Here is a 21,172-nt window from a genome sequence, read left to right on the forward strand (position 1 = left end):
TGAGGTGCTGGGCAGGGCTCAGTGCCATCACTGTGCTTTGAGAAAAGAGACAGGAGAGCGGCGGAGGGCGCGTTATCTGGTACTTTGAAAGTAAAGAAGTGAGTAGGGCCAGAAAGACCAGAGAAGGCACTCAAACTAACAGGAGGAGGCCATTTGGCGTGAGCCCCACCTGGGCACAGGGAAGAGGGAGGAGTCACAGCAGGAGGTGAGGAAAGTAGGAGGGAGCCACTGTAAGTGGTAGGGCGCTGAAATGGGCTGACCAAATGGAATGCCTCTCCACACCCTACTCCACAGCAGGTGGGTGGCCCACCCCCAGCCTAAATGATGCCAGTTTGCCTTTGCCTGTGGTGTCTGATCCTTAATCCTAATGTCTCTTGATTATGGCCATCCTTGTCCCCTGGTCTGGGGCCAGGCTTCTGTCTGACCCAAGGCATCACCCCTAGCTCCTGGGGAACTCCTTGGTCCTCAGTGCTTCCCTGGCCTCTTCCACATACACTGGGGGGGGGGGGGGGAGGATAGGGCAGGGGTCCCTGCTACCCAACCTCCCCTTCCCTTTACTGGCGCCTCCCTCCTAGACTTGGATGAAGAGCAGGCCAGTTAGAAGGGCAAAGCAGAATGGCCTTGAGGGTTCTCTAGTCAGAAGTGGCCAGCTCCTGGGGCAGAATCTCCAGGAAAGTGATGTTGAGGAAGGTGCCAGCTGCCATGCCCTCCGGCACAGGCTGGGCCAGTTGGTGCAGGGGCCCAGCGGACTTTGCCAGAGCGGCACCGAGCCCTGTGCTCAGAGGTGTCATACGTGAGAAGAGGGTGCCACAGCCGGCCATCCCTTGGGCCCGCAGGTGGGTCTGCAAGCGCCGCAGGGACAGGCTGACCGCCAGGATACTCTTGTAGAACAGCAAAGCCCAGCCCAGCTCCATGGCCTGAGCTCAGTCTCGCTGTAGCCCTACTGCCAGGCCTTCAAACACTGAGTGCAGGGTCAAGGAGAAGACCAGGACGCAGGCATGGGGGCTGAAGGTGTGGCTGGGGCAACTCCACTTGCCTGTGGGACGTGCGGCCGGTCCTGCATGCCAGGCTGCGGCCCCCATTGGCTATTCCCAGCAGAACTTTCCCGAGGAGGCTGTCCGACTGCCAGTGTGATTTGCTTCATCACCAAGACCAGAAAGAAGCCCGTGGGTGGGATGTACCCCTGCAGGGGCGGGGGGCAGGGAGCATCCCGTGCAGCAGCCCCAGGGCCTCATCAATAGCAGCCAAGTAAGCAGGCTCAGATCCAGGAGACAGCTGGCCAGAAATGCATGCCTGTGACCGGCTTTCAAGGCTCAGGGCTTTATGGTGGAAGATGGAGACTTCATGACTCCCTCCTGACCGGTGCAACACACAGATGGGCACCAGACTGCCAACTTGGGTTACCACCAGCAGCAGCTCCCCCGCCTGAGAGGCCACCACCTGAGAGATCCACACGGGAGCTCAGGCGCCCCTCCCAGGGCCCCCTGGTAGCTGTGCCTGATCCCCCGACTCTCAGAACTCTCCAGGGCCTCTCTACATGGTATCCACCTGGTTCTGAGGCCTATAGTCAGGCCCATCCATGGTTCTTTTACAAGCAGACATCTAGCTGAGGAGCAACAACACCCACATGGAAGAAGCACACCAGCCTGTGTGATCACAAGGTGTCGATGGGATCAGGTATCAGGCATCAAAGACTCAGAACAAAAAATCTCATCAAGGTGAATGAGAGGGAATGCAGAGTGGAGACCCAAAGCCCATCTGTAGACAACTGGGATATCACCTTACATAAGGGTCACAAGGAAGAGATGAGCCAGTCAGGGTGCAACACAGCACCAATGAAACACAACTTTCCTCTGGTTCTTTAATGATCCTACCCATTATCATGACCCCAATTCTACCTTGCAAATCTGGCTAGATCAGAGCGTGTGCACATGTACAGATAAGAGCTGGAAACACAGGGAATCCAGGACAGATTAAACCCCTCAGGACCAATAATGCGAGTAGCGATACCAGTAGGGGAAGGGGAAGGTGGGGGGAGAAAAGGGGAACCGATCATAATGAACTATCTATGACCCCCTCCCAGGGGGATGGACAATAGAAAAGTGGGTGCAGGGAGACATTGGTCAGTGTAAGACATGAAAAAATAATAATTTATAAATTATCAAGGGTTCATGAGGGAGAAAGGGGAAAAATGAGGAGCTGATACCAAGGGCTCAAGTAGAAAGAAAATGTTTTGAAAATGATGATGGCAACAAATGTACAAATGTGCTTGACACAGTGGATGTATGTGTGGATTATGATAAGAGATGTACGAGCCCCCAATAAAATGATAAAGAAAAAAAAAGAATGGTCTCACAATGATCTTAAACGTAATCTGTGTTTGAGGTGGCGAATCACTTTTGTAAGCATCAACAACAAAACTCTGGAAGTGCTGGTATAGCAAAGCCCAGCACGGAATAAAGTCTACCCGAGGTGCAAAATCCCCCACAATCTCTCTATTCTCCCCCTTCATGATTGTTTTAGTCAGTATTTCCTCTCCTTTTTGTTAACATTTTCATTGTACTTTTGAAACACGAATATACTCATGTAGTTTGCCTTTTTCTTGCATCATAGCCTAAACACATAAAATCAAATTTCGGTTCTTCCAGTGGAGGAAGACATTGCTCCAAGCACCACCTCTGAGTTCTACATCAAATGACTGCTACCATACATCGCACGAAGCATTTCATAATAGAAAAAGATGTAACTCCATTTTCAATACTTCAAAGAGTGCCCTTCCTCAGAAAGTCTGATTTAGGTGGCAGGAAGCAGAAGCGCCCTCTGTCCTCCCTTATACCTGAGTCAAAACGTTGAGTAGGGCTGGCATCCATGCCAGGACTCATTAACTCACACTCTGTCCCTACGCGCTATGCCATTTCACTGATGCTGCCCGAGTGGGGTTGTTGCTGCCATTCTCTCACGTGCAAGATAGAATGCAAACGTTGGTAGTTAGCACCATCAAAAATAATGGGGCGCCCTATATCAGACCTGACCATGTCAAAGGTAACCCGCACAGGCCGAGTGGCTCTTTCTCTGGCACTGGGGTGGCAATGAGCAGTCAACTCAATGGCAGTGGGGTTGGTTTGGTTTCCTCCTTTCTTATCATTATGTTGAGGTTCAGGATAAATGTTCTATCCATCTATCTACTGTTTATCAATTTTCATTTTCAAATCTCACAGCCTGTACATCCCAGGGGTTGAGTAAACACATTTAATTGACTGTATGAGTAAATACCTGCCTATCTCTTCTGAAATGCATTTCTCCTGTCCTATTTGATTTCGTGCCTTTATCCTCCTTGTCTCCCTTTGCTTTTCTGCCTTCTGTTCCTCCTCCTAGCCTCCGCAGAGCTGCAAGTCGCTGTTCTCCGGGGAGCTCGGTGGCACAGGAGGTATGCAAAGCTAAGGACTGCAGGCCCCTCAGTTGTCATTTGGTCTCCTGCCCATTTCTGACTATCCGCGGGCTCTGCTCCGTATCCTGGAGGATTACATCTCTCAGGATCTCCTGAAAGCTTCTCCTATTCTGCTCATCCCAATGGGAGGCCCTGGAAAACGACTGGAGGAGAAAGGGGAAGGTGGGTATTTTTCCTTCCTTACTCTGGCCCAGGTGCTGCCTCCAGAAGTTGCTGGGCTTTCTCGGTGGCTGCAGCTCCTGCTGGACATCCCGCCCCTGTGGGGAGCCCAGCACCCAGGACCAATCCCTGCCATGGCTCCAGACCACTGGATTCTGGTAACAATTCCCACCCCTTTCCTCCTTTATGCCTGGGCTGCCACCCTGTTCTCTGGAATAGCGAGACTTGTAAGTTCCTCCATCAATTCTATAACCCGCGCCCTGTGTGCAGTTCCCCTTGGGCACAAATCTTTGCACGTTTTCCGTTTCCTCACTCGATTTTACTGCTATCCTCTACACATCAGATTTCTGCCCCCAAGTTACAGCATAAAGAAGATGTTAGAGTTATTTTGAAACAAAAGGAATGTGGTGAGGGGTTGGATAATTTTAATTCTTGGGAATGGTGTGGGTGAGTTTTACTTCTATTATAAGCCTTGGAAGCCCCCAATTAATGTTTGCCAAATAGGAAAAAATAAATACATTGGTATCCAGGGGAAGGAAATGTTATTTTTAAGAGTCTAACCGACATATTTAAAACAATAGAATGCTTTGAAAAACTTTTAAAATGCATAAAAATAGGCTGGTTTCCGTTGAAATATTGTAAATATTCTTTTATTTTTAAAAAATCCAGTCAATCCCTATCTAGAATATTTTATTGTATTTTGAAGAATAATTTTAAAGTTATTAATTTTTACAAATTTAAATAAAATAATAAGAAAATATTGAGACACTGAGATGTGCTGAATAACTATGATGAAGGATACAAACATGAGTAATACAAAAATAATCAAAAGAGAAAACACAGGAAGAAAAATTATACATGTCTGGAGACAGAGTCTGTGTTTAAAATAACCCTTCATTTAATTTAAATTTAACTAACATTGATAAGCATATACCTTAATACAGCCTTTAAGGTACATTCAAATAATACTTACACTAGCAAAGAATAATAAAGAAAAAATTTTAAGACATATGCTACACCCAGTAAGTTTTATTTTGAGATTCCAGGTACCCTGATCTCACTGCTCTTCGTTAAACAAGCTAACCTTGCAGCTGAGATGATGAAAGCTTGGTTGTATAACACAGCCATAAAATAAACAAAGATATTAATGATGATTAATAGCAGGGAGTTGCAGATATGGAAAAGGAGCACACTAGAATGAATTCTTTGTGGTGGATTGGAATTGAAGACATGGGTGGGAATTGGTGCATTTCAGCATATATAGAGAAATAAGAGTAATAATTTATATATTTATTAATTCTAAACTGGAACAGCAACTTCTTGATAGCAAAAAGCACACCAGTTGTCCAGGTAATGTTCAAATACCTAGATTCCTCATTGTTGATGTTAGGTGCTATGGCTTAGGCTCTGTGATAGTTAGGTTGATTGTGCCAACCTGGCCAATAGAAACATGTGGGATTAATCGAAGTTTGATTGGAGAATAAAGAGATAAGTGGCTCTGCAAGGCCCACCCATCTCTCTTGCTCACTGGTGATTGGAGCATGCTAGAGTGTGTTGCTGCCTTAGCTAGCTCTCTTCCTCAACCTGTGTGCTACACTACCTGTGGGCCAACCCAACCCATGGACTATGTAGCTAGAGCTTGAGGCTCCTTCAAGACCTGCTTCGCCATGCTTCTCATTAGTGCATTGCTTGAGCTTGACACTGGTGGATCGGGTCGCCTTGCATTGCTTGAGGTCAGTATCCCAATAGTGATTGTTGCTGACACCCTGATGTTTGCTGCCTACAGGAGACTCTGCCTGCCTTGACTAAGGGAGGACCATGCTGTCTGCTTCTTCGACCTTGGACTTGGCAGCCCATGTGAGTTGAAGGATTTGCAGTATATTAACTGTTCCACAAAAGTGAGTTGAACTGAGCCCTCTGTTCTGTTGTGTGGACTAATGAACTGTTATATTCCTTCTCGCTGTACAAACTTACTATCAAATCATAACTGTCCTGGTTTTGTTTCTCTGCCTTCAACAGAATGAAGCACTGCCTGGTTCTGCACCTAAGTTGCAGCCATTGTGGCAATCCATCTCACTGATGCCCTTCCTCTTTCTCGGTGAGCCCTGGTGGGGTCGTAGATCACTTGTTGGACTACCAGCTGCAAGGATAGTAGCTCGAAACCACCAGCCCATCTAAGAAAGAAAAATGAGGCTTTCTACTCCTATACAATTACAGTCTCAGAAACCCACAGGGGCAGTTCTATCCTGTGCTGTAAGGTCCCTGTGAACTGGAATCGACTTGATGGCAGTGAGTTTGTAATATCCTTTTACAGGAACTAGTCTCTCCTGATAAAATGTTCCAAATACACGAGACAAAGTCTGTCTACCCTTGTTTCTAAGGAATATTCTGGTTATATTTCTTCCAAAAACAAATTTGTTCTTTTGGTAGTTCATGAGATTTTCAATATTCTTTGTTAACACAATAAATTCAAACTTCCAGTTTTCCTTAGTCATTGTACATTTTTTCACAGGCATATGAGGCAACTGGAAATACCCTGGTTTGGGTCAGGTACAATCTAGTCGTCAAAGGGACATCTTTCCTTGTAATAAAACTCAAGTCGTCTGGGTTTTGAGTAAGCAAGGCTGTGTCACCTACACACAGCAGGTTGTCAATGAGCCTTCCTCCGATCCTGATGCTGAGTGCCTATTCATGTAGTCCAGCTTCTCAGAGTATTTGCTCAGCATACAGACTGAATACGCGAGTGAATGGGCACAAGCCTAATGCACACACTTTAGAACTTTAAGCCATGTAGTATCCCCTAATTCTGTTCAACTGATTACCTCTCGGTCTATGTACAGGTCCTGCATAAGCAACATTAAGTGTTCTGAAATTTCCATTTTCTCAATGCCATCCATAATTTGTTAGAATCCACACAATTGAATGCCTTTGCATTAAAACCCAATTAAACATTGTTCTGATACTCTCTTTTCAGCCAAGCGCTGTCTGATTCCAGCAATGATATTCCTGGTCCCAGGTCCTCTTCCGAATCTGCCTTCAATGTCTGGCAATTTATTGTTTATATACCGCTACATATGATATTAATGAAATGGTTAGTTAATTTCTGGATCACCTTTCTTTGTAATGGGGATGTCTAGTTGCCTACAGATGGGGTTTGGCTTTTGGGTCTCCACTCCGCACACCCCCTATTCACAATAATGTGGGTTTTTTTCTTTGATGCCCGATACCTGATCTTATTGACACCTCATGATCGCACAGGCTGGTGTGCTTCTTCTATATGGACTTTGTTGCTTCTCAGCTAGATGGCCCCTTGTTCATCTTCAAGCCTTTAAGACCCCAGACACTATATCTTTTGATAGCCAGGCAGTTAAGGTGTTTTTTTTAAAGATGCTTTTCTGTATATGAAATCCAGGTTAGGAGAATCTATAGACAGGGTAACTGGGTTAATGGTTCCTTAGGAGTATGGCAGGGGAAGTTGTGGGGATATGATGCCCTAACAGCAGGGAGTACAAGAATGAAAAAAAATGTTCTAAACCTGATTGTGGTGATGATTATACAACTCTTCTTGATGTGGTTGAACTACTGAACCTCATTATATGTGAGCTGTATGCCAATAGAACTATTAAAAATGAAAAAGAACTGCATCACCTCTTCATAATCTGGACCAGCCCTATGTTTACATAATTCAGATCCAAATCAAATGATTTTTAAGGAGCTCCACTGGGCAGAATGGAAATCCTCTAAATCTAGGACCTTAGCTGGGATGTGTGCCTCTAAGCGTTCCAGACTCTGTGTTACAGGAAGGCGTTCTGGGGCAAGTTTGGAACGGTGCTACACAGTTCATCCCGCGGTGTTTGCCGGGGTGCTTTTGATTACCCAACGTCCATACACACCCTTCTTCCTATACCTACATTTTCAAAAGCAACATATCCCCACTTAACGTAATGCAGCCGAGTCTTGCACTAGTGAACACATTTTCACCATCTCATTGAAAGAGGAGATTCAAAGTCTTCCCCGTCGCTGCAAATGTCTCTAGGTGAGCTTCTTTCCCCCTCCAGATTAGGCAGCATCCTTGCCTGGTGACCTGCAATGTGTGAGCTAAATAAAGCACACCCTGGGTAAATAAAGAAAAAAGGAAAGGAGAGAAATTGGTTATTCTATGTAGATACACTTAATAACAGGGGGGAAAGGTATGCGTAGCAACTGTCATGCAGCTTCATGATCACGAGGAACAGTTAATACCCAGAACATCCTTCCCTCACAACTCATTTCACACTCCTTTTGGCCTTAGTCAACCCTGACTGGTCCAGTGTGTCACCTTCTAGGATGGCTTAAATCTTTATTCTTTCCTTCAAACAGTTTTTGTTACTTAGGTGGGGGAGTTGCCTATCAGATAATCATTTTTCTATTCGACAACTTAACCAATTCGTCAGACTTTCTGACAATTTACCCTATTTCTTACCCCCTTTTTCCATCTCCTCTTGTAGAATACTATCTTCCTCTTCACCCAAGTGGACGCCGGTCTTCACCTTAGCTTATCACCTCCCCTTTCATCCCTGGTGCTGTAGTTTATTGTGCCAGCCTGGCCGATAAACACAAGTAGGATTAACTGAAGGGCAGAGGGATAAATGGCTCGGTGAGCCTCACCTTGCTTGTTCTGTGCCTCAGTTTAAAGGGGTACACTACCTGTGGGATGCCTAGCCTGTGGACTGTGTCGCTGTAAGGTGAGGTCCTTTCAAGCCCATACGATTGGAATGTTCATCTCTGGAGCTGGGGACAGACAGTTGATGACAGTTGGGGACCTGCCTTGCTGTTTGCTGCCTGGGTATAGATAGCCCAGCTCTCTCTACAGAAGGGGACTGGCACCTGGCAGCTCTCAAAACTTGAAGGACTGCTAGTGTCTCACTGCTTTATAATTTAACTGTTAATTTATTGTATCATCTATCTGTATATTACTTAACGATTTATTTCTTGAATTATATATCTATCTTTGTAAATATATTTATATATAATTACTAGCAATCTGATTTGTCTCTCTAGAGAACCCTGTACAATACACCTGGTAACCACCAAAGTCAGTTTCTTTTGGTATGAAAGCTTTCTTGATTTGTTTTTATAACAGTGGTCTCAGTTATACAATATTTTGCCCTTCTGTGTTTGCCTAACTTCACTCATCATAATGTTTTCCAAATCCACCCATGGTTTGCGGTATTCCACTGTATATCATTATTGTGTAACGGTGTGTAGTATTCCATTGTGTGTATGCACCAAGGTTTATTTATTCCTCTGCGTTATGCTGGATTCTCTCGAGAAGCAAATCCAGTGGTACTTATATGTCTATAGAAAGAAAGTTTGTATCATGAAAGTGGCTCACACAGTTGTAGAAGTGGGTCAGTTGGGTCTAGTTCAAGTCCATGGGTCAGATGTGACCCAACTGGTAGGTCGAGCCCCACCCTTACCCTTACCCAAGGGTATCTTGTTGACATAATTCCTCACCATCATAGAAGTAGGTCTTTACCAGCCAGTCAAGGTGCAATGTAGCACCAATGAAAAATACAACTTTCCTCTAGTTCCTAAATGCTTCCTTCCCCCCCTCCCCCTCCAACACCGCTGTCGTGATCCGACTTCTACCTTGCAAGTCTGGCTAGACCAGAGGATGTACACTGGTACAGATAGGAACTGGAAACACAGGGAATCCAGGGCGGATGATCCCTTCAGGACCAGGGGTGTGAGTAGTGATACTGGGAGGGTAGAGGGAGAGTGGGTTGGAAAGAGGGAACCGATTTCAAGAATCTACATGTGACCTCCTTCCTGGGGGACAGACAACAGAAAAGTAGGTGAAGGGAGACGTGGGACATGGAAAGATATGACAAAATAATAATTTATAAATTATCAAGGGTTCATGAGGGAGGGGGAGCGAGGAGGGAGGGGGAAAATGAGGACCTGATGCCAAGGGCTTAAGTGGAGAGCAAATGTTTTGAGAATGATGAGGGCAATGAATGTACAGATGTGCTTTACACAATTGATGTATGTATGGATTGTGATAAGAGTTGTATCAGCCCCTAATGAAATGATTAAAAAAAAGGGGTAGATCTTTAATCTAGCTCAAGTTAGTTTTATATGTGGAGTTATGGGTCTTTATTTCTCTGCAAATAGAAATCCAATTTTGCCAGAACTATTTGTTGACAAGACTGTCTCTTTCCCATTTAATGTGTTTGAATTCTTTGTCAAATTTTAGTTGTTTCTGTTTTCACTATTTGGTCCCGTTTGTCTATGTATATCCTATTATAACCAGTAGCAGGCTGTTTTGAACACCATAGCTGTGTACTACGTTTTAGGATTGGGACTTGAGAGGCCTCTAACTTTCTTCCTTTTCAGTAATGCTTTGGTAAACCTGGGCATCTTTCCTTTCCATATAAAGTTGGTGATTAGTTTGTCCATTTATTTCAAGAGTGATGCTGTGATCTGGATCAGTATTACATTAATTTAAAGGCCACATTGAATAGTATTGACTTTCTAACAATATTAAGTCTTCAAACCACGAACATGTATATTCTCCCACTTGTGCATGTCTCTTTGGCTTCTTGTAGTAGTTTGAAAAATAGTTTTCTTTGTGCAAGTCTTTTGTTTCCCCGGAAAGGCTCATTCCTAAGCATTTAATCTTTTAGGTAGTTATTGAAAATAGCATTGTTTCTCATTTTCCTCTTCAGAGCTCACTTTGTTAATATTCAAGAGTCTGATTGATTTTTGTATGTTGATCTTATACCTGCCCCACTGGGGAATCTTTCAATCAGCTCAAACAATTTTCTTGTTGCATCTTTGGGGTTTTCTACATATAGAATCACATTATCTGAAAATAGAGTTTTACTTCTTCTTTGGCAACTTGGATTTCTTTTTGTTATCTAATAGCACTGGAGAAGACTTCCAACACAATACTGAATAAAAGTAGTGATAAAGGATATTTTGTCCTATTCACAAGAAAAATGCTTTCCGTTTCTCCTCATTAAGTGAGATGTTGCTTATGTGTGTAGAGCCTTTATTAAGTTGAGAAATTTCTCTTCTAGTCCTATTTTGTTGAGTTTTTATCAGGAATAGTTGTGGGATTTTGTCAAATGCCTTTTATGCATCAATTAATATGATCATGCAGTTTTCCCTTTGTTTTATTTAAGAGGTGGGTAAAGTGATTGCTTTTCTAACGTTGGATCATCTTTGTATACTTGGGTCGAACCCAAGTGATCATAACAGATGGTCTATTCTTGATAATGTTCAATGTGCCCTGGAAAATGCTTATTGTGTTGTTGGTGGTGGGATGTTCTGCGTAAGCTAAGAGGTCAAGTTGTCTAGTTCTTCTGTGTCTCTGTTGCAGTTCTTTCTAGTTCTGTCCTATGGTCTCATGAGTGTTACATTTAAGTCACTTACTATTAGTGCAGTACTGTTTATTTGTCTTCAGTTCTGAAAGGATGATTAATGGATTTTAGAGTTATTTCTTTGAGTTTATAAATATTTATTCTAGTTATATGTTCTTATTCAATGGTCCCTTTGATTATGTGGAATACTTTTTGCTCTTGATAATTGAGCCTTGAAGTCTATTTTTCGGAGATTAATATTTCTATTCCTACTTTATTTGATTGCCAATATCTTGATATATATATTTTTGCCTTTGTGTCTAAGGGGGGCTTCTTGTAGCAGTACATAGATAAACTCTGTGTTCTTGCCCATTCTGCTACTTGCTCTCTGTCTCTTGATTGATGTATTTAATCCATTTACATTCTGGGTCATTATTGATGGGCATGAATTTATTGTGGTCGTTTGCTTTGTGTGGTTCTGTGGTCATATTGGTTTCTCTGTTCCTTGCTGAGTTCATTTTGCCTGTGGGTTTTTGGTTTGTTTCTGCCTTAATTAATTAATTTTTTCCTGTTGTTTCACTGTTTACTAGCTCTTTTCAATTTTCTTCTTTTTTATTTTGATGAGGGTTACCATTTGCAGTCACCTTGTTGTTTGTTACCTTATTATTTACCACGCTCTTCCCAAGTGTGAAACAGCCTGCTGTCTCTTGAAACCAATCAGACTTCCTCTCCCTCAGAATGCTTTATGTCTCCACTCCTCCTTCTATTTACTTTTTAATTGTGTTCATTGCTATCTCTGATTCACCCTTTTCAGCCTTGTAAGTTTCTTTTCTGTTGACCACTAGAATAACTGGGTTGACTTCTGGGTAGTGTTGTCTTATATGTGGATCTCAGGTTGATGTTTGCTGCTGTGGCTTATTCTCTGTCCAAAGACCTAATATATCTGTATTTGGTAAGGTTGGCCTTCTTTTCACATATTATTTTACCCCCTTCTTGTCTGTAGATGTTCTCATTCCTCCCTCATATTGAGGGAAACTTTTTGTTGTTGTTGATAAACCTTTTTTAAAAAAATCATTGTATTGGGGGCTTGTACAAGTCTTTATCACAATCCATCCATCCATCCATCCATCCATCCATCCATCCATCCATCCATCCATCCATCCATTGTGTCAAGCACATTTGCACATTTGTTGCTTGGGGGAAACTTTTGCTGGATATAACACTCCAGTTGACTTTTTTCTTCTTCTTCAGAATTTTGTGTGTTGTTTCATTGTCATCTAACCTGCTAAGAGGTTAACACTTATTAGTCCCCTTTTGCATTTTTCCTGAGCTGCTCTAAGGATTCTTTCATTGAAGCTGATTTTAGAAACTATGATCTATCATAGGGATTTTCCTTTCGAATCAATTCTGTGGAGGATTCTTTCGGTTTCTTGTATGATTAATGTCTCCTCTTTCATGATCTGAAGAACATTTCTTCCAGCAGCCCTTGGACCATTTTATTTTTATGGCTTATTTCTGTTTGGGGATTCCTGTCACATGTTTTTTATTTCTCTTGTGATTGTCCCACATAATTCTTAGATTTGTTGTTGTGTTGTTCTTAATCTAGTTTGGTATTGAGCATCTTAAAGTTCACGGAATTGTCCCTCTGTTGCTTCAGTTCTACTACTTTGTTCTTCTAATACATTATCTATTTCTAATATCTTAATATTTATCTTCTGGATTTCTATGTGCTGTCTTTGCATGTTGTCTAAGTTTTTATTTATTTTGTCAGGTAGCTTTTGTGGTTTCCTCCTGTGTTTTTTTCCCCCCTTTTGGCCCCCCACTCCCATCTCCACCCCATGGCTCTCTTGATCTTTTCTCCATCCATTTAAAGTACCTAAGAATCATGCTTCTGAACCCCTTTGCTGGCACTTCCAATGTTTTATCTTCCTCAGAAAACTCTTTTGGCCCCATGTGTTCATCATTTATTCGTGTATTCGTGCCGTTCTGTCTTGTTTCTTTGTATGAGCTGTAATTGTATGCTCTCTGTGAGTGCTTTTGTTGATGAGGGGTGTGTGTGTGTGTGTGTGTGTGTGTGTTAATCACGGTTCTGGAGTTGGTGGAAGTCCTTGTCCACTAGATGTAGTTGTTGGAGGTGTGAGGTTGGCTATACTGTGTGGGGTCTTTTGTCTCCTTGAGGTAGAAGAATAAAGGAGTGATTAAAAATTAAAAAGACAAATTTGTAACAGCCCAAAAAAAAGATCGAACAAACATTCAACAGATAAAACACAAAGAAAAAACAAAATTTAAATATTAAATAATAAATATGTTTAATAAATATATTAAATAATAACAATAAATAAGTAAATAAATAAGAAGACCCAGGCCACAGCCATGAATTTATTTCTGTTTTTTAGTCCCCAAACAAAAACTAAACACCAACTAACAGCCACTGAGTTGGTTCTGACATACTGATCCTATAGGACAGAGTAGAACTGCCTTCTTAGTTTCCAAAACTATAACTATTCGTGGGAGCAGGAGGCCTCCTCTCTCTCTCTCTCTCCCATAAAGCGGCTGGTGGTTTTGAACGACCGACCCGTGATTAACAGCCCAACAAGTAGCCCACGGTGCCAGGGGGACTGCGTGGCAGTCGCTGGTGTGTGCTTACTGAGGGCCCACCCTGAAACTCCCTGTAGGAGGGCAGCCAAAGGGACTCCAGAGTTGGGGAGCGGGGGACTTGTTCCAGGGTCTCAGAGCCTGTGAATTCCCATGCCCTGCTGCTCAGCAGGTTTGAAAAATAGCCCTAAGTCAGCTTGGACAGGCTTAGGGCAGATGTCAGAAGAAGTAATTCCGTCCCTCCCAACGATTTAAAAATTATTTGAGAGCCTGTGTGTGTGTGTGTGTATATATATATATAATTTTATTGAGGGTTCTAACAGCTCTTATAACAATCCATACATCAATTGTATCAGGCACATTTGTGCATATGTTGCCATCATCATTTTCAAAACATTTACTTTCTAGTTGAGCCCTTGGTATCAGCTTATCTCTTTTCCCCTCCCTCCCCACACTCTCCCACCCTCGTGAACTGTTGATAAAGTATACATTATTATTATTTTCATATCTTACACTGTTTGCTGTCTCCCTTCACCCACATAAGGATATTTTTATAAACAAGTGAAATCACTATTATCTGAAAACTCTCCTTTAAGTGAAACGATGATAGTTTTATTTTCATTTTCAATTTTACTTCAGAATCACATGTATGCACTGAAATAGCTTTCGAGCTGCAGTTTGCTGACCTTTGGCCTCGGGCACTGGTAGCCTTTGCTAGATCCACCTGCAGGAAGTATAGCTTTGAAGCTGCTGCCCTCCACATGACTGTGGGTCTGCGACCCCCTCCCCCTATCAGGGAGCTTGAGGGAGCCAGGTTAGTTTCAGTGCCCCCTAAGTTAGCCTCCCTTGCTGTTGGTGTTCAGCTCATGTTTTTTACTTTCTTTCCTTTGTAGATTGTGGCTCCAGGGTTTCCCTCCATATTTTCTCAAGCCTTTGCTGAAGAGGTTATGTAGCATGTCTGTCTAGACCACCAGCTTTACCACAAGCTTAAACCTTTAGTGTTGAGGTCTTTGATCCTGTGGTAGTTACATAATCTGGTGTCAATTTGGGACTTGAGAGGATTAAGAGTGAATGGGGTGAGGTCTAGTCTGTCAACTGTGTGGGTATAGCCTTCTCCTGAGAATTCTGGGAACTCCTGGATTTTCCTCCTTGGAGGCAGGAGACACACTCTCTCACTACTCACTCCCTTGGAGAGTGTCTCTGACAAGATACATGGCTCTATGTCCTGGGAGCTGGAGAAACCACACGGACCTACCTTGATGCAACCAGACCTCTGAAGCCAGAGAAGCCACGTGGAGACCCCTGCCAACGCTGAGATGCTTACAATGCCACTGGATCCAGAAGACTTCCCACCCACTGACCTGTGATCCTCCTGTATTCGGCGTCATTGCATGTGTTTCATGAGTCTGAAGAGGACTTTAAACATTGGTATCAGACATATGGGCTAATACTGGGCTTATGGACTTGATCTGGACTGGGCTGGGACATTCTCTCAGTGTTCAATTGCTCTTGTATATCAAACCCTTTCTTATATACATACATATGAGTGTCTATAAATTTGTTTCTCTAGTCTACCCAGACTAACACAGAGCCCTTGGTAGTGCTACTTACATTCAGTTGCTTAGTTTCCCATTAAACTCTACTACTAGACCTAGCAGCAGGGGAGGTGCTGGGTTTTAGAAACGCTCTTCCCTGACCCAGTGCATGATAATGATCCTCAATCTCCTCAGCGCACACAGCAGTCTCCCTTTTTATCTGTAATTTAGTGGCATGAGGACAAAGTGGCCTAGTGGGAATCTTAAGCTGATTTTCAAGAACCCGTGGTAGTGTCTCCTGGTGGAAGCATTTTTCCTTTGGGCACTAAGATTTCTAAACCAGCAGAAGGCAGAATTTCAGAGGTAGGAATGACAATGTTGCAAGTGGGTCAGTAGCTGTAATCAGGAGCGCCACCTCTTACATTCCTGGAGCCAGGCATTCCACTGCATCCTGGTCACTTTTAAAAATTAATTTATTTAAGGACACATACCATAAGCTTACATGGTTCTGCCTCCCAGCTGAGAGAAGATGGAATTTTTTAAAAAGAGAAACAAACCAAAAACAGGAATGCTATTTCCAGAGATCAGTGCTGTTTGCTGCTGCCATTGAGCATTGACAATCATAGTGGTCTCCAGTTCTGTGTGTGTGTGTGTGTGTGTGCGTGTGTGTGTGCGTGTGCGTGTGTGCACAGCTTTAAAAAACAAAAATTTACTGTCTCCAAGTTTGGGGCACTGGAAGTCCAGATCACTCCAGTGACACCAGTGGAAAGGCCCTTCCTTACCAGTAGCCAGGGGCATTCCTCGGCTTGAGGTTTCATCTGGTGTCCCCACCCCCATGTTATGTGATCGGAGTTGGGAATGTGTTTTATCATTGGGTGCTCAGACGACCGACCGATGTTTCATCCTTTTCTTGTTCTGGTTTTCTGATACTGTTTTGTAGAGGATAGTTCTTATCTTTTATGAAAGAGGCTGAAGAATCATGTTGTGGGCGATTTCCAGAAGTATGCTTCTCTCTCTTTAGTTAGATTATTTCCCACCATTTTTATGGGAAAATACGAGTACTTTGTCATAGGCATCCATTAACTAGGAGCTGGGACTGTAAGACTGGTGTTTTAGAGATGCCCTTCCCTTCCCTGTGTTCTGTAAAATTGTCTCATGACCCGCACTTAGTTATTATTTCTTTCATCATTTCTCTGTGAGGGGAAATCTTTCTGGACTTGGTTTGTGTCAGTAACATATGAGGTATATGACTTGCTTTGCCCAACCGAGTGAAAATTGAACAAATCCTTTGAAAAATGCCTGGATTATGCTTAAGTGTCTGCTAATTAAATTTAAAGAGTATATGCTAATGCACCCATACGTTGAAACAGCAAGACTTTCCTTTATTTATTTGTTTGTTTTTGTAAATGCAGGAGGCTCTATCGGGACTCCAGAGTTAGGCCGTGTCAAATCAGTCAGCGAAGGTGACTCACTGGGATGTGAGATCCCTTATAAAGTAGGAGCTTGTGAGTCTTCCTATCTTGAGTCTTCCTATCGGACACCTGCCCCCTCATCAGAGCCCACAGTCACAGGCTTCCGGGCTGCTCTGCAAGCGGAGCGGCAGGAACTCTCGGTGTGCATCCGTGTCCAAGCAGAGGGCTGATGTTGCGGGATCCTTCTTCAGGGCTGCCATCCAGAGCTAAGTCTCAGAGTGTGGTCCCAGTGCTCCAGCCGTTCAAACCAGGGCCACGTGAGGTCATCAATCATAGGAAGAGAGTCGCCACCAAATAATGTTGTCTCCTTATTCACCCGAACCTCCTCTAGCTTGTTGAATTCTTCACACAGTTCTTCTTTTAGCCCAAACATTCTTCCAACAAAGCTTCCTTACAAAGGTGGAATCTTAGCAATGAACTCAAAGACCATCTTTTGGCCAGCTTTCTCACGGGGGTCATCTGGCAAAGCTTCTTCCCTGGGTAGGCATCATCCAGGTACTCATAGGTGATGCTAGATTTGTAGGTGAGTTGGCCCTGACTGTTTTCCAGAACTGGCACCAGGCCAGAGGGATTGTTCGAGAAGGACCACTCCGGCTTGTTTTTCAGGTTGATATTGATGACTTCATGTATGATTCCCTTGGCTCGGAGCACCAGGAACGTCCTCTTGGGGAACGGGCAGAACCTTGTGCTGTAGACCCGGATGCAGCCCTTGAAGACTGGCCTCGGAGGCACGCCAGCTTTCTCCAGGCTCGGAACTGAGCTCCCTGACATCCCGGCACAGCACAGGTTCTGGTCCCGTGCTCCAGCAATCCAGAAAGTCCTAGAACACCCCTCCCTCCGGCCTCCTTACTTATTCTTTATGTTGCGGTTAGAGTATTACATGGATTAAAAAATAATTATGATAAAATATTGTGCCAGGAGTGTGGCAGATAATAATAGCAGCAAAACTACAACAAAACAGTAGCGAATACTTCCTGAATGCTTCCTAAGAGTCACTTTCAAGTAGTTTGGATGTATAATTTATTTAGTCTTCAACCACCCTCTGAGGTGTTGCCATTATTACCCCCACTTTATAGATGAAGAAATTGAGGCACAAAGTGATCAGGGTTTCCCAAGGGCACAAAACCAGTATGGGTTTAAAAAGTGATCTGAATCAGGGTCAACTCTCCTAACCACTTACCTTCTCATGTTCAACAAGATAGAGAATTGAAATAGAGGCCTTGCCTCAAACAACTTACCATCAAGGGAAAGCTGCAAAAATTACTATAACTTTTTATTAATTGAGAAAAATTTCAACCAAAATCCTTACAACTGCTTAAAACTTCTTAGCTCAGAAAACCTTCCTGTTGATTTCTTTGTTCTTTCACACCTTTCTTCCCCCCATCGATTCACTTGACCATTCCTAGAATTGTTCATTTTATCCTGACCTGTTAGTCTTGTTCATCCTCCCAACTAAAATTGGTGAGAAGGACCACGTCTGTCTTGGAAGAAGTACATCCGGAAAGCTCTTAAGAAGCGAGGATGGCAAGACTTCATCTCACACGTTGAGCATGTCATCCTGAAGGACCAGTCTCTGCAGAAGGCCATCATGCTTGGTAAAGTAGTGGGTCAGTGGGAGAGAGAAATGACTGTCAATGAGATAGCTTGACACGTGGCTGCCCCAGTGAACTCCAACAGAGCCGGGATGCTGAGGCTGGCACAGGGCCAGGCACTATGTGTTGTACATGGAGTTGCTGTGAGCCTAAACCAACCCAGTGGTGCCTAAAAACACAAATTAAAATGCAGATTGTCTTGAGGGTAGGAATCACATATCATTTTATTGTTAGCCTTCTGAATCAAACCTATCGCTGTCAAGTCCATTCTGACTCAGTAATCCTACAGGACAGAGCAGAACGACTCCATAGGGCATTCCAGACTGTAACCTAAATACTAAATAGTATTTAGAAATACGAAAGCAGACTGCCACATAGTTCTCTCACAGGGCAGATGGTGAATTTGAACCAGTGATATTTTGGTCAGCAGCAAAATAGTGCTTTAGCCACTGCGTCACTAGGGTGTAGCAACTACCATATAATAGAGGATTGGTAGGTATAAGGACTAAAGAAATGGTTATATTAAAAATAAACAGCAGTAATTATTCATACTTAGTGTTTATGATTCCACTTCACCCAAGGGCACGGTAGTGTTTTAAAGCCGTTCATTGTATAAGGCTCAATGATACCCTTGGAAGAGGGGTTAAACACCACTGCCCTGGTTTCACAACCAAGGGCTTAATTGTCTAAAGGTCAAGTGACTTACCACCAGCTCTGAAGTAAGTCAGCAGAGGAAAAAACAGAACCCATGAGTTTCACTTGTTCCAAAAGAGAGTCCTTAAAGTTAAATTACGATTATGTAGGAAAGTTGAGGGGGGAAATCAAAATGAAGATGCCGTTTGCAACAGCTTTAAAACTCAAAGCATTATTTTAACTTGACAGGCATTATTTGGAAACACAGTTATAAAGATCGTGTTCCTTTCCATGCCTTTCCACGCTATTTGTGTTTTCTGCACATTATGTTAGTAATAAGGGCTATATCCTCCCATGAGATCTACAGGGCGGATATGAGATAAGCCACAGATGAGTTAACTTGTTTTGGCTTCAGTAAGGAAATGTGGCTGCTCCAGATGCTTCCACGCTCAGAGCACATGGAATTTAGAAGGCAGTAGAGCCTAGGCAACAATGTGAAGACGGTGGGGGGTGGGTATGCTCCCCACTAACAAAGCCTATACATGGACTTAAGAGTGGCCAAGAATTTTCTTTTTCAAATGAAAAACAGTACTAATAAATAAATAATGATGATTCTTGGTAAACAAACATTGACAGAGAATAACACTAGGGATTTGAAATTCTAAGTGAAGAAACAGCTATTTTTGCTCTCAAATTTCCTTCCAATGACTGTGTTCCTTGCCTGTTAATGGCTTCAGCATCCATTGACCTTAGCAAATTACAAACCACATTTTCCTCCCTCAAGTCAGAGCATCCATGGTTCTCAGAGTCCTGCCAGTCTATCTCCTAAGTAGATTTCGCTCTCTATCGCCACCTTCCAAAGATTTCCTGAGCTATGTGGAAGTGTCTCCGATGGCTTTCGCCTCCAGTCTCTCCTTGTGCTAAATCTCCTGAGATGATTTATTCACTTAAGGACCACCAGAGATTCACCCTTGCCTGGAGATGAGACTCGCAGGTTGCCATTGAGTCTGTTGGGCCTCATGATGTAGAAGTTGAGCTTCAGAGTAGAAATGTTCTCACCAGCACTTTCAATGGCAGATTTCATTTACTTACTTATTTTCAGTAGAATGTCAGACCTTTCTTGCCAAGGGGGCTTGGAATGACTCAAACCTACAACTTTTCTGTTAGCAGCTGACCCCATTAATCATTGGCATTACCCAGGACTCCACCGATCAGAACACAACCGACTATTTCACTTCTGTTCTGACTATGGAAGCCTTGAATTTCGCAGGGAAGAAACCAGGTGGAAAGGGTCTGAACTCACCAGATGAAGGGCACTGGCCCTGCAATGCTCCTGAACCTGCATCAGGCTGCATCTAAGAAAGAATAAACTGTGGTTGGTTGAGTCGTTGAGCTTCGAGGTTCACTTGCTACCCCAGTGTAGCCTCATCTATCCTGACCCATTCAACATACTTCACATTTCTATTTAGCTTATTGTGATACTTAATTGTAAGGTGTTATCTCTCTTCTAAACTATATCCCCTTAAGGTCAGACCCTCTGCCTTGATTAGCATGGAACACACTATCATGACCCACACTGAATTTGTTAAAGATTGAACTCAACACCCCCAAATTTTACTTCCCATGCTGCTCTCCATGCGATCTTCCCTCACTCAGTGCATGATGTCACCCAGAATCTGGAAGGATCTTTCTTATCGCCTGCTCACTCTGCTGAAAGCAGAAACTATAGAGGGGATTTTCTACCTCAAGTATGTCTTGAATTTGCCATGTTCTCCTACCCCTCATCCATCACCTATCTCTTGTTGGGACTGTAGCACCCATGTTCTAAATGGTCCTCTTCAATTGTTCCCTTGTGACCCATTTTTATTTTTACTTTTTCAAAGTGTCATTGTCTTTTAATTAAAATTTCCATCAACTTTTAAAAAATAAATAATTTTATTGGGGGGGTGTCTTACAGCTCTTATAACAATCCAGACATCAATTGTACCAAACACATTTGTACATATGTTGCCATCATCATTTTCAACATTTTCTTTCTGCTTGAGCCCTTGGTATTGGCTCCTCTTTATTCCCTCCCTTTCCCACCTCCCACCCTTGTGGACCCCCAATAACTTATAAATTATTATTATTTTCATATCTTACACCATCTACTCTCTCCCTTCGCCAATGTTTCTGTTGTTCGTCCCTCTGGGATGGGGTGGGGAGGGGATTATATGTTGATCATTGTAGTCGGTTCTTTCTTTCTCCCTCTTCTCCCCCACCTTCCCCTTCCCTCGTGATATCACTACTCCCATTAATGTTCTTGAGGGGTTTATCTGTCCTGGATTCCGTGTGTCGAGAGCTGTTATCTGTGCCAGTGTGCATGCTCTGGTGTAGCTGGATTTGTAAGGTA

At 43.2% G+C, this 21,172-nt stretch overlaps 2 pseudogenes; both read right to left on the bottom strand.

Moving 5' to 3' along the window:
* Positions 1-571: 571 nt before the first annotated feature.
* Positions 572-3,698, bottom strand: LOC142439243 (zinc transporter ZIP1 pseudogene; annotated as a pseudogene).
* Positions 3,699-16,635: 12,937 nt separating this feature from the next.
* On the bottom strand, positions 16,636-17,326 carry LOC142437260 (glutathione S-transferase omega-1 pseudogene; annotated as a pseudogene).
* Between the last annotated feature and the right edge of the window lie 3,846 nt (positions 17,327-21,172).

Source organism: Tenrec ecaudatus, chromosome 1 (genome assembly GCF_050624435.1).
Source record: "Tenrec ecaudatus isolate mTenEca1 chromosome 1, mTenEca1.hap1, whole genome shotgun sequence".
Lineage (NCBI taxonomy): Eukaryota > Metazoa > Chordata > Mammalia > Afrosoricida > Tenrecidae > Tenrec > Tenrec ecaudatus.